The sequence below is a fragment of the Haemorhous mexicanus genome, chromosome 7 (assembly GCF_027477595.1).
Source record: "Haemorhous mexicanus isolate bHaeMex1 chromosome 7, bHaeMex1.pri, whole genome shotgun sequence".
Lineage (NCBI taxonomy): Eukaryota > Metazoa > Chordata > Aves > Passeriformes > Fringillidae > Haemorhous > Haemorhous mexicanus.
The window spans coordinates 10,558,423-10,569,224 of record NC_082347.1 but is presented as its reverse complement, the minus strand read 5'-3'; positions in this window follow the sequence as shown (position 1 = coordinate 10,569,224).

Below are 10,802 nucleotides of genomic sequence, written 5' to 3'. Positions count from 1 at the left end.
TCATATTTTGAGGAGACTAAAGATTTACTTTTGTTTCCAGGAACCCTGGTATAAAAAGCAGCAACAATTTCCTGACAAGGTTTTTGCAGATGCAAAAAGAGTGTGGTGGCTGGGACGGCATCATCTTCAATTGAGGGCTGTTCCTGCATTTTCTGTGAAGGTTTGTTAGTCTGCAAGAGAGCTGGAAATGGAAAACAACAGAGGATGTTTTGTTTAAAGCAGGGAAAAGCCCCCCCAAACTGCAGTCACAGGCAAAGAGGGAAATGCCTCTCAAATGAAGACACCACACAGAGCCCTGGGGGAAGGAACACAATCACCACCATCCATCTCCCTGGTTTTTGGGTCTTTAATGTATTAAAGAGTTGTGTTTGTTGTCTAACTTTTCAAAAGGAAGGTAGTATTATCAGGTGCTGCTGAGGCAGGAGTAATGGCTTATCTTTAAAGTGTTACATTCTTGCTTTCCTGGGCTTTAAATTATAGATTTTCTCCTGACCTGACTGGCCTGGAGTGAAGGTCAGGACTGAGGAGGTTCAGGCTAACAGCACGTGGCATTTATGGTGGTGGCATCATTTATTTGATTTAACAATTCCTTTGAGTTTCAAGGGACCATTGTTTCTCTTGACATTCTGCTGAAAGGTTAGAGCACGCCTGTTACTGTGTTCAGTTAGCAGAAACAAATCCCTTATCTTCAAGGGGTGGGATTACTGTGCAAGGAGTAGTATGGAGGGAGCAAGGAGAATTTTGCATTATTTATTTAGGGGTCAGAAAAGCTCTGCAGGCTTGTCCACATTAGCGACCTGTAGCTCTCAAATGCTTCCCTGGCTGGGATAACAGATCCTGAACCTCTTACAGAAGCAGAAGGTGCCCAGGTGGTCTGGGAACCACTCCAGAAAGAGGATCCAGTTGGGATCAGGCTGAGTGTCCTGTAGCCTGGTGCCCTCTGGCTTTTGGTGGGATGTGGTGCCTTGAGCATAGGGACAGAGCAAACATTCCCCATCCACTCCTGATTGTGGCTACAGGGTTTTTTTGAGCTAAGGACAGTGGATTTGTGTTTAGCTTTATATCTTTCTCTTAAATAGTTTCTCTTCTACACAGCCCTCCTGGCTTTCCTAACCCAAAGACAGGATTCTGCCCCTGTGCTCAGGTGAGACCCCACCTGCAGAGCTGGCCCAGCACAGGAGGGACCTGGAGCTGCTGGGGAGAGCCCAGGGGAGGCTCCAGGATGAGCAGAGGGATGGAGCAGCTCTGCTGGGAGGAAAGGCTGGGGGAGCTGGGGGTGTTCACCTGGAGAGGAGAAGCTCTGGGGTGACCAAACTGTGGCCTTGCAGGGCCTGAAGGAGCTACAGGAAACATGGAGAGAGACTGTACAAGGGATAGAGGGACACAGGGAATGGCTTCCCACTGCCAGAGGGCAGGGATGGATGGGGTATTGGGCAGGAATTGCTCCCTGGGAGGGTGGGCAGGCCCTGGCACAGGGTGCCCAGAGCAGCTGGGGCTGCCCCTGAATCCCTGGCAGTGCCCAAGGCCAGGCTGGACATTGGGGCTTGGAGCAGCCTGGGACAGTGGAAGGTGTCCCTGCCATGGCAGGGCTGGGATGGCATTAAGGTCCATTCCACCACAAACCTTTCTGTGATTCCATGCCTTGCTTTGCAGTGGGATGAGGTGGATGCTGGAGCTCAGCTGGAGCTTTGGGAAGGTCCAGCTCCTCTCGTCTGAGTCTCCTGCTAGACTGGAATTTCAGCCACGTTTCCAGGAGCTGTGAGTTGAAAACAGTGAGAGCTTCCAGCATTGCCAGTTAGCAGAGTTAGTTACCAAATGCAAATGGTGAGGCTTGGCATGTGTTCTGGAGCAGCTCTGGTGATACTGATCTTGTTTCAGTGTTGTTTTCCTCAACACCAGCAGTTCATCCCATTCCTTGGAGCTCTTTTGTTGGGAGAGCAGTTAAACACTTGACCTCTTTGCATCACACTTGTGCTACTTGTGACTTTGATTTTCTTTTCCCCGCATGGGAGGGTCTCATCTTGCTTCTTTATTCCTTGTGCTGAAGTTATTCTGTTCTTCTCATTGCTACTTTGATTTTTGGCATGATTTTACCCTGTGCCTATAAATACATTTCCTGGGCCACACTTGCACACACTGTTCAAGGTGAGGCTGTGCTGTTGACTTGAAAAGGAGTAAAATGATAATTCTTGTGAACTTTTCTAGGTTTTTTATTTCACACTTCCCCCACATAAAATAGCATCCCAAGATGTCCTCAGTGTATGATGTATTGCTCCCTCTTGCTATTATTGCTATTTTGCTGCTCTCTCATGGTTTTGGTTGCCTAAAAATACTTCTGAAAATTGGAACAACTTTCTAATATTTATGAATGTGCAATATCCTGTATTTTTAAAATTTTGGTTGTTTGAAATGAATCATTGGTTTGTTAGAATAAATATACAAAGGATGAGGTAGAGGGAATATTTTCAAACAATCAGTTCTGTCCAAAGCATAGGGAGGTGGCTCTTGCTCCTCTGTGATCCCACCTTTGTGCTGGATCAGCCAGGACAGAGTTGGCTTTCTGGGCTACCAGGTCATGTCCAGCCTCTCATTTACCTATCAAGTTAAAAACCCCAGCCCCCTAAGCTCCAGTTCCTGGTTCCTGTGGCAGAAGGGAGATTTGAAATGCTCAGGGCTTTGGTTTGCAGCCTGTAATGTTATACTCACCCTTTGTCTCCCTGTTGTGTCCTGACATAGTCATTGACCTGATCCCTCTGGAGAGGCCTCTGGTATCTCATTTCAGTCTTGGCTTTGCCAGATCTGATAAGTTGGTCCCTCTCCATCTCTCCTCCTCACCTGACTTATTTCATGTGTGTGCTGGCTTGTTTCACTTCACTTCTTATGAACTTTAGTGACCACCATTGTACTTGGTTTTCCAGATGAGGTCCAACAGCTCGCTGCTGGCAGAGATCTTCCTCCCTTTTTTCCTCAGGAAAGTTAATCATTAGGCCAGTGAGGTTTTTATATTTATTTGGTTGGTCAGGCATGGCCCTATGGAAGTTTCATGCTCTGGTTCCCATCTTCTGCTACAGAACTTTCTCACCAGATGCCACAGGTCATTTCTTGCACATGGATTTGCGTAGAACAATTTTAATTTTTTGCAGTATAAAGAGTTTTGCCAACCCTACCCTGCATTTCTCTGTTTGCCTGCATGCCTGCTGCTTTTATTATCCAGGACCTGCTTCCCCAGGGCCTTGTGTTCCTAGCCCTCTCAAGCATGAAGCATATGCAAAATCCTGCTGGGTCCTGGCCTTGCAGGAAAGCCTTTGGGGTTCAGATTTCATCTCCCATAACCCAGAATTATCAGGCTGTTCTTCAGGTCTCGTGGGCCTTGGTGTGGCAAAGAGCAGCACATCTTTCCTCTGCAGGAAATTCAGCTCTGCCCTGAACCCACCAGTGAGGATGTTGGGTTTTCCAGGGGTTGATTATCCCTGGGGATAATCAGGAGGTTTCCTGTGGTTATTAATTGTTGTGGTGTTGTGAGGGTCCCCAGGACAAGGTGAGAGGTGAGAATTGACTCTTAAGTTCTCAGAAGGCTGATTTATTATTGTATGATATTATGTTATATTAAAAGAAAATTATATACTAAAACTGTACTAAAGGAAGAGAAAGGAGACATCAGAAGGCAAGAAAAGAATGAATAATAAAAACTTGTGACTGACCAGCAAGTCTGACACAGCTGATGGTGATTGGTCATTAAGTAAAAACAATTCACCTGGAACCAATCAGAGATGCACCTGTTGGTAAGCAACCTCCAAACCACATTCCAAGCAATCAGATAATTATTGTTTAAATCTCTTTTCTAAGGCTTCTCAGCTTCTCAGGAGAAAAATCCTGGCAAAGGGATTTTTCAGAAAATATGACAGTGACGCTTTCCCCTTTGCCTTTCTTCTCCTGAGTTTGAGATCAGGTGGGATGGATCCTCCAGTGTTCCCATGGAGCAAATCTCCCCTGTGACCATCTGCATCCTTTCCAGGCAGAGCTGGGAGCAGATGACACTCCCAGCATGCCAAGGCCTGACTGCCCTGTGCCCCCTGTCCCTGCTCAGGCAGGAAAGAAGTGGTGACTCAAGGAGGTTCTTGATAGGTTCAGGTTCTTTTTTTTCTTTTTCTTTTCCCCCAGGAGGTGCTGCATGTGTTGATCAGCCCAGCTTTGGGCACAGGGTTGGAGCTGGGTGTCAAAGCCAAATCTGGGGGTGTGCTTGGAGCTTCCAGCTGGATGAGGCAAGACAAGGAGCTGCAGAGGTTCATGTGACCTACTTGTTCAGCTCTCACACACAGCCTGCAGAGCAGAGACCTGGGCTGCAGGAGACAGCTCTGCTGGGGAATGAGGAATTGTTTCCATCCTGCACAGAAAGGGAGAGCTTTCAGGAGCTTTGAACTCTGTCATGCTTACTGGGCCACTTTGCCCAGAGCAGCTGTGGCTGCCCCTGGATCCCTGGAGGTGTCCAAGGCCAGGTTGGACAGGGCTTGGAGCAGCCTGGAATGGTGGAAGGTGTCCCTGCCATGGCAGGGGTGGTCCTGGATGGGCTTTGAGGTGCCTCCAAATCAGTGCTTGAATAAAGCACCCAGCACCAAAATATCACCCTGATTTTTTTTTTTAGCTTATCACTTCTACCTGACTGGCTTTTCTATGGCAAGGCTTCTCTGGATTATTCTGAAAATAGCAAAATTGAGTTTAGCAAACCAGAAGAAGTTTCCCTTCACATGGTTTTCCTGTGAGAAACCATGAGAAACTTGTGAGAAACCTTTTCTTAGCTGGTGGCAGCACACATCTGTCATGGTTGACAGCTTGTCTGGAAATCTGTGTGACAAACCCCACTAGGGAATGGCACAGGGGAGGAAAGTGCTACAATCCAGCAGTGTATTGCAGATCCTAAATCTGCTTGTGCACAGGAGTGAAAACAGGTGGGGAGCATGGGGTTTTCCCTGTGCTGGCAAAGTGCTTGGTGCTCCTGCTCACGAGTGTCTGGAGATGGAGGGAGTGACAGGTAGGAGCTGCTGTCACAGCTGGCTGCTTTGTCAAAGGATTAGGATGAAATTAGACTTCAAAATGTGATAGGAGCTGACTTCCCACCTGTCTGGGCTTGTCCAGCTCCAGCACTGCCTGGCCCTGGAGAGGCTGGGTTTTAAACTGGCCCTTCCTTAACTGATTGAGCTTCAGTCCCCACTGTCCTGGTGGCAGCTGTAGCAGGCCTGGTATCTCTGTAGATATCTTTGGCCTTTTTTTCTGCCAGCCTGCTTTTAGAAGAAGACATACATGGCTTCTAATCTGACTTCCTGAGTTTCCAGATTACTGTAGGGAAGTGAATCTGAAAAAATTTCAGGAGCTGGGATTTTTATTCTGCTATTGTAAAAGGAACAAGGTAGGGATATGGGTCAAAGTCTGTGATAGGGATAAGAAATCACATAGGGCAAAGGCAACAGACCTGTAGTAGATAATTACACTCAATAAATAAATATCTTTACTGCAATATGACACATCACAAAAGGATAAGAATCCTTGTTTTTCTTCCAAGCCAAGATACTTGTAAAATCAATATTCCCTTCCTTGTAGACTGTTGTCCAGGCCCTGGTAGGGATATATATTTTATATATTTTATATCTTGGAGCTGTGGTGTGGAATCAGAGGGAGAGCATGATGTTTGTCTGCAAGTGGGAGCTGGGATTGCTCTGGGTTCTGTGGGACTGGCAAGGAAACCTTGAAGGCACCACAGGTTTATGGTGAGGCAAAGGGAAAATAGAAATATGAATTAAAAAAAAAAAAAAACCCACAAAAAACAGCTGAGTGAGAAAAATCAAGTTTACAGATCTGGTTGGCAGAAGGTGATGCCCAGCCATTGCCCTGCCCAGGAGGCACAACTTCTTCCCTGGGCAGTGCCCAGCCCCGAGCAGATTGCCCACAGAGCCTGGGGGCTCTCCTCCCTGGGGCTGGGGCACAGCTGGGTGCACACAGTGCTGTGCCCTGGGCTCTGGGATGGCCCTGCTGGAGCAGGGAGGTGACACCAGGTGCCTGCTGAGCTCCTGCAGCCTCGGCCAGCCTGGCATCCTGTGCTGAGCAGTGCTTGGAGAACAGGACACGTTTGTCCCTACCCTAAAAATGAAAGTGACAGAAGCAGCTGTGAGATTGATTGATTTGCATTTTTACCATTTCCCTCATGATTATTTGGCCTGTGTGGGATGCCATCCCCAAGGCTGGACCAGTTGCACTGGGATCCTTCAGAACTGTCAGTGCAGCCCAGAGGCTGTGTGGGAAAGCAAGATCCTGCTGGGGAGCAGGAGTGGCTGTGTCACTGGGGCATTAAAAACCTGGCCTGGGCTGTTTAAAGTGAGCTCTGCAGCACTATGAGAAGACCCAGGTAGGTGCAGGGCTTGTTCCTGCCTTGGGCTCCTCTCTCCCATTGTGAAATCCTGGCAAACTGGTTTGGAACTCAGTTTTTGGCTGTGGCAGTCCCCAACAGCAGTGGGTGTTGCCAGTGCTGGAGGAATCAGTGGCTGATTTCTTGTCACTTCTGGAGCTCTTGTTCTCTCAACCAGCTTTCTGAAAGTTGGGGATGATCCTGTGTGTTTGAATTATGGAACAAAGAAAGGAAAAACATTTCCTGTTCTCATTCAAGTCCTGATTGCTGACTCCAGGAGGTAATGCCCTAAGCTGGGATCTCTGGTGCTTTCAGTAATCTGTGCTTGGCTTTCTTAGCTCATTTCTGATTTGACATTTCACAAGTGAGGCTTTAGGGCTGCAGATCCACCCTTGACTTATGCACAGAATTCAACCCCCTTTGTGCAAAGGGTGAAAGGTGAGGTGGATAAGCTGGAAGTGCTTGTTGGGGCAGTTTGGTATCTCTGCAGGCTGATGCCAGAGGAGTTACGTGTGTTCATTTAGGGAATACTCAGATTTCAAAGGTACCTCATGCACTGGGGACAGGATGAACAGAATTTGTCCCACTCCCAGTGACTGCAGGATGCTCCATTAACTTGGTGACAGCTTCCCCTGGCACTTTGGCAAAACAAAGCCAGAGAATCTGAGAAGAAATGGTGCTGAAGGCAACAACCTTGTCTCCATCACTTGAAAAACTAAGCAAGGCACTTGTGGAAACCCAGGGCACTGGGAATATTTCTCTCTCTGCTCTGGGGTGCCCTGACCCTCAGGGCAGCACTGACTCTGTCCCTCACTCATGGAGAAAGTTTCCAGGACTTCAAGATAGCCTGGAACCCACAAAAGTGTGCAATAGATTATAGAGAGCAGTGTGGGTGTATCCCTTGGTGAGAAATTGAGGTTTGGGGATTTTTACTATGTTGTGGATGGAAGCAGGATGGAGGGCACAAGGTGTGGTCCTAGGCTGCTTCTTCCTTCTTCTTCATGGGTGGCATTTTGTAATTGGGCAGAAAAGTCCCCATTGCAGCTCTGTGGGATCAGTTATTGGGGTAAAAGGGAAAATAATCCAGGTGTCAGCTCTTCATTGAATAGTTTAGTCATAAAAGCCCTTGTACCAAGAGATTGTTGGCCATTTGGTGCCTTCGAATGAAAATCTGCCAAACTCACAGTAGTGAGGCTGTTTCACTGATAAGAAATAATAAACACCTGAGTCCAGACATTAATTACTGTCTCAAATGCCTTCAATCCAGACCCAGAGACCCCCACAGGCATTGTACCTTGATCTGCATGTTCCCTGTGCTAGGAAAGCAAATTAACAAGAGCAGAGGCAGCAGCAGTGTGGAGTAGCTTGAGTGTAGGGAGCAGTGGAGTGCTTTTCCACCCAGCAGTCATCAAATGAGGGAATTCCTGCAAGGATTTCAGAGCATAGCTGTGCAACTTCAGAGACAGTGACCTCCCCCTGGATGTTCCCTGTGGGAGAGCTCTGCCAGGCACGGCTCTTTCCTTGCATGGCACTGCCCAGAGGCTGCAGCACTTCTGGGGCTGATAGCTCAGAGCAGAAGGGAGGTGGCCTCTTCATCTCCACCTTGTAGGTAGCAGAAGGTGTTGGTGAAGCTGTCCCACTGCTCATGGCCAGCTTGGGAATGTTGACCTGAGTGTTGGTGCTTTGGGGCAATTCCTTGGGTTGTGCTGGGACAGGAATTTGGACTAAGAAGGTGCTTTGGAATGGGGAAGATGGATGGAGCAAATGCCTCCCAAGCAGCTGCTTGCTGGGCCTGTTTGGGGGAGTTATATTTAGGTTCTGCTCTCTGTTAGTGTTAACAGCTTGCACAATGGGCTCCTGAGAGCTCTTTCTCTAGGGATTTATTGTTTCTTTGAGATCAGGGTGTCAGGGCAGTACAGACTTTGCAGGAAAATGCTGGATCCCAGTGCACAAGGGCAGCTCACAGGGGCATGACTTCATTTTGTCCTTCCCAGTAAGGAGAGGGGTCCCAGTTTACTCCTGTAAGTAGAGTGAGAATCCCCACAAATAAAAATCTTCCCTGTAATCATAAAATAAATGAATGGTATGAGTTAAAAGGGATCTTAAAGCTCATCCCATTCCACCTGTGCCATGGCAGGGACACCTTCCACCATCCCAGGCTGCTCCCAGCCCTGTCCAGCCTGGCCTTGGGCACTGCCAGGGATCCAGGAGCAGCCCCTGCCTGCTTTGCTGGGATGCTGCTGCTTTCCCTGGCTGTGTGAGGCTGAAGCTCTTGTTCAATAGCCCAAGAAATTCTCTGATGAAAATTGAGTCACTAATTTGTGTGTCTCTTGAGGTAAGCAACTAGTTTTTTGGGTTTTTTTTCTTTCTTGCTTAGTTTCTGATTGTTTCATCAGTTATTTCCTTGAAAAGCCCCACACAAATTAAAACTTGTGACAATATCCAAATCTATTTCGTTATTATAGCTTAATGTAATGAAAGTTCATGCAATTCTTTCCATTGTGCTTGGGAAAAATAAGTGAAAAATAGGTGAAAAACACTTGGATCTCTTAAGCACAAAATATTTGCTAGAATTCTCAGGAAGGTTATGAGCAGTCAGTTTAATTCCTAGAAGGGAAATAACTTTGAAGTTAGAAGTGAAGAATGATGCAACAAATGGAGATGATGTTGACTAATTTTCTGTCTCACTGATAGGTATCTAGGGGAAACATGGGGGTGTTACATGCTCTGGATGCTAATTTTTTTGTCACATTGTAACACTAGTTTTCCCCCTTTCCTCTCTACAGCCCGCTTTTAATGAGAAAAAATGTTTTCCTTCAAAATGCCCTCTCTAGAGCCAGTTGTGTGTCAGGCCAGGGTGGTTTAGATGGTCTGTTGTTACAGAAGCCCCTCTTTGTGCCTCTTCTTCTTCACAATGCCCTTTGTGCTGCTCCTTGTTGTTCACTAAATGTGTTTCCCTGCTGGCCTTGGTCTGTTGGGCACCTTTTCCACCCTTCTGCTTTCCTGAAGGCTCAGAAAGGCAAGGTAATTCACAAAGATGTGAATTTCAAGTGTGCCAGAACGGACTTTTCCACTGGATGTTGTATTCAGCCTTCTTTCCCTGTTCTTCCAACCTTGCTGTGTTGTTTCTATGGCAGAAATGTAATCTGCCCTTAATTGAGAAAAACACTATGAGGAAAAGCAAGGAATGAGTGATGCTCAAAAGCAACCCTGGTATTATTTAGCTGAGTTAATCCTGAATGTAATGCCATGGGTTTAACTGGAATTACACTGGGGATTAGTTCAGCTGATAGCTGATCACACTCTAATAGCTGCCTGGCTTTGGGAATTGGTTGAGCAGGTGCTGCTGCCTCCTTCCAGCCCCATTCCTTCACGTCCCTGTTTTCCCACAGTGTTCTTCCTGTGGCAAGATCTCATTTGGGGAACCCCATTTATCCCTTCACTGCTCCCTTGGGGTTTCCCATTTTCTGTTTCAAGAGTTCATCAGGAGAACGGGGAGCATTGCAAAATCCCAACACCTTTTTCCTTTTCCTTCAAGGGGCTCAGTCAGGGCATCAAGGATTTTAAACTCTGCTGGAATGAAAAGCAGAGATGAAACAGGAATATTTTATGGACTGCTGGTGATCATATGCTGAAAAGATAAAGTAGGCCCAGCATGTTGGACCTGGAGGGAGCTTTGCTCTTGCGGGCACGAGGAGAAGTGAGGTATCTCCTCCTAGAGGAGAGGCAGCACAGTTGGCACAGCCATCCTTGTGGCCCTGGGATGGATCCATGGATGGGTAAGGAGCAGGAGGCAGTGGTCCAGGAGGACAAGTGCCATGCTGGATGGCACCGTTCACCCTCAGGGTGAGAATTACCCACCCACCCACCCACCAGGATCTTCCTTTCTCTGTCCCTGGCTCACGGGCCATCCCAGGGTTGTACTGCAGTTTCTCTCCACCAGGGCATTGCTTCTCCTTCCCTCTGTTTCAGCAGAGTTCAGGGACCTGAGCTTTTCCAGCAGTGGGAAACAGGATTTGGGGCAGAGCTGTCAGTCACGGCGTTTCTCTCCCCTCACCTGCTGCCCTTTGTTTGCTGGGAGGCTCCTCCGTGTTTCCTCTCAACTTTTTCTGTATTTTTCCCAAACCCTCAGGGACCAACCTCCAGCACCGCTTGTTTTAAACATCATTTTTATCATCACCCTCCTCCTCGGGAGCTGCTTTTTCGCCCGGCAGCGTTGTGTGGGCTGCCGTTCCTCCTCCCTCTCCTCTCCCCGGCGGCGGCAGCAGAGCCCCAAGCGCTTCATTTCAGGCCACCTTTCCCCAGGCACGCTGCCGCAGCTCACCGTGCGCTCTCCGCCCGCTCCTCCGGGGGCTGAGGGCCGCGCCCCCGGCCCGGAGCGCCCTGCCCGCTTCCCCCGGGGGCC